The 1,782-nt window shown below is 34.1% G+C and overlaps 1 pseudogene; it reads right to left on the bottom strand.

The window, feature by feature from the left end:
* Nucleotides 1-806: 806 nt before the first annotated feature.
* LOC114236709 (U6 spliceosomal RNA) lies at nucleotides 807-904 on the bottom strand (annotated as a pseudogene).
* Nucleotides 905-1,782: the final 878 nt, after the last annotated feature.

Genomic DNA, 1,782 nt, shown 5'->3' with positions numbered 1-1,782 from the left:
AGCTGATCTCCTGTGCTATGCAGCTGCTTCCCACTAGCTATCTATTTTACGTTTGGTAGTGTATATATCTCCATGCCACTCTCTCACTTTGTCCCAGCTTACCCTTCCCCCTCCCTGTATCCTCAAGTCCATTCTCTAGTAGGTCTGCATCTTTATTCCCGTCTTGCCGCTAGGTTTTTCTGACCATTTTCTTTTTTTTAATGTTTTTATTTATTTATTTATTTTTTTGTAGACTTTTTAATGATGGCCATTCTGACTGGTGTGAGGTGGTACCTCATTGTAGTTTTGATTTGCATTTCTCTAATAATTAACGATGATGAGTATCTTTTCATGTGCCTATTGGCCATCTGTATATCTTCTTTGGAGAAATGTCTATTTAGGTCTTCTGCCCAGTTTTTGATTGGGTTATTTTTTGTTGTTGTTGTTATTGAGTTGTATGAGCTGTTTGTATATTTTGGAAATTAAGCCCTTGTCAATCGCATCATTTGCAAATATTTTCTGCCAGTCTGTAAGTTGTCTTTTCGTTTTGTTTATGGTTTCCTTTGCTGTGCAAAAGCTTATAAGTTTGATTAGGTCCCATTTGTTTATTTTTGCTTTTATTTCTATTGCCTTGGGAGACTGACCTAAGAAAACATTGGTACGATTTATGTCCAAGAATGTTTTGCCTATGTTCTCTTCTAGGAGTTTTATGGTGTCATGTCTTAAATTTGTCTTTAAGCCATTTTGAGTTTATTTTTGTGCATGGTGTGAGGGTTTGTTCTAACTTCATTGATTTACGTGTGGCTGTCCCAACTTTCCCAACACCAAAAAATATGGAATGCTTCACAAATTTGTGTGTCATCCTTGCGCAGGGGCCATTCTTCTCTGTATCGTTCCAATTTTAGTGTATGTGCTGCGAAAGCAAGCATGGCATTTATATTTTTAGATGTTTGTAACGGGTTACTTAATTTAAAAACATCAATTTAAGTCATTTATGTAAATAATTTGCATGCTATATTCTTTTCTAAAATTTTGTTTACTCTTTTTAAAAAAATCCAAAAACATATTTTAGAAAGTCCAAACAATAAAAAAGCATGATTTTAACAGAAAAAGTTCTTCTGATCCATTAACTCCCACCTCCCCCATGGAATACTTTCCAATTTGTCATTCTTATTCCTACCTGGTGCCCAGGAAAACACCTGCCGAATTTGGTCTTCACTGTGGGAAAATTCATGAATCATTTTTACATCACTCCTTTGACAGTTCCTAATAAAACAGACATGACAATTAGAATCAATCTAAAGAAGTTTATTTTAGAATTACATACTTTGTAATCCATAAAGCTAAGTGTCATCTCTGAAGGCGGAATTGAATCTTGTGTCTTTCCTAATGTAATAGTCCACAGAATGATTTCTTTTAGATTTGTTTTGCAGTAAGCTTGAAAATATTTTTAAATATAAATTATGTCTTCATATTCATTATCTTAAATTGTCTAAAAAATTTATTTCGAAGAAATGAGCACAATTTTACACGACAAAATGGGGCCTCAAAAATTTAAGCAAATCTTCAAAATATGTAAATAAAAAGTAGAAATGACAAGAACCCAGAGCTTCATTGCTCTCCTAAGACTGCACTGCTGAGCTGACAGCGATTAAGTAAAAGTTATCATTGGACAACTCAGGTAACTGCAGTGTAAATAACATTGCTCCCATTCTGTCTGTTGTAATTAAATGCTGCTTGTTATTCACAGGGTAAAACCTGTGCCCTATTGAACTCTTCTCCCAAAGAAATAAGAGACAAATT

This window comes from Balaenoptera acutorostrata, chromosome 4, assembly GCF_949987535.1.
Source record: "Balaenoptera acutorostrata chromosome 4, mBalAcu1.1, whole genome shotgun sequence".
NCBI lineage: Eukaryota > Metazoa > Chordata > Mammalia > Artiodactyla > Balaenopteridae > Balaenoptera > Balaenoptera acutorostrata.
The sequence above is the reverse complement of the archived record's forward strand: the minus strand, read 5'-3'. Positions and strand labels throughout refer to the sequence as shown.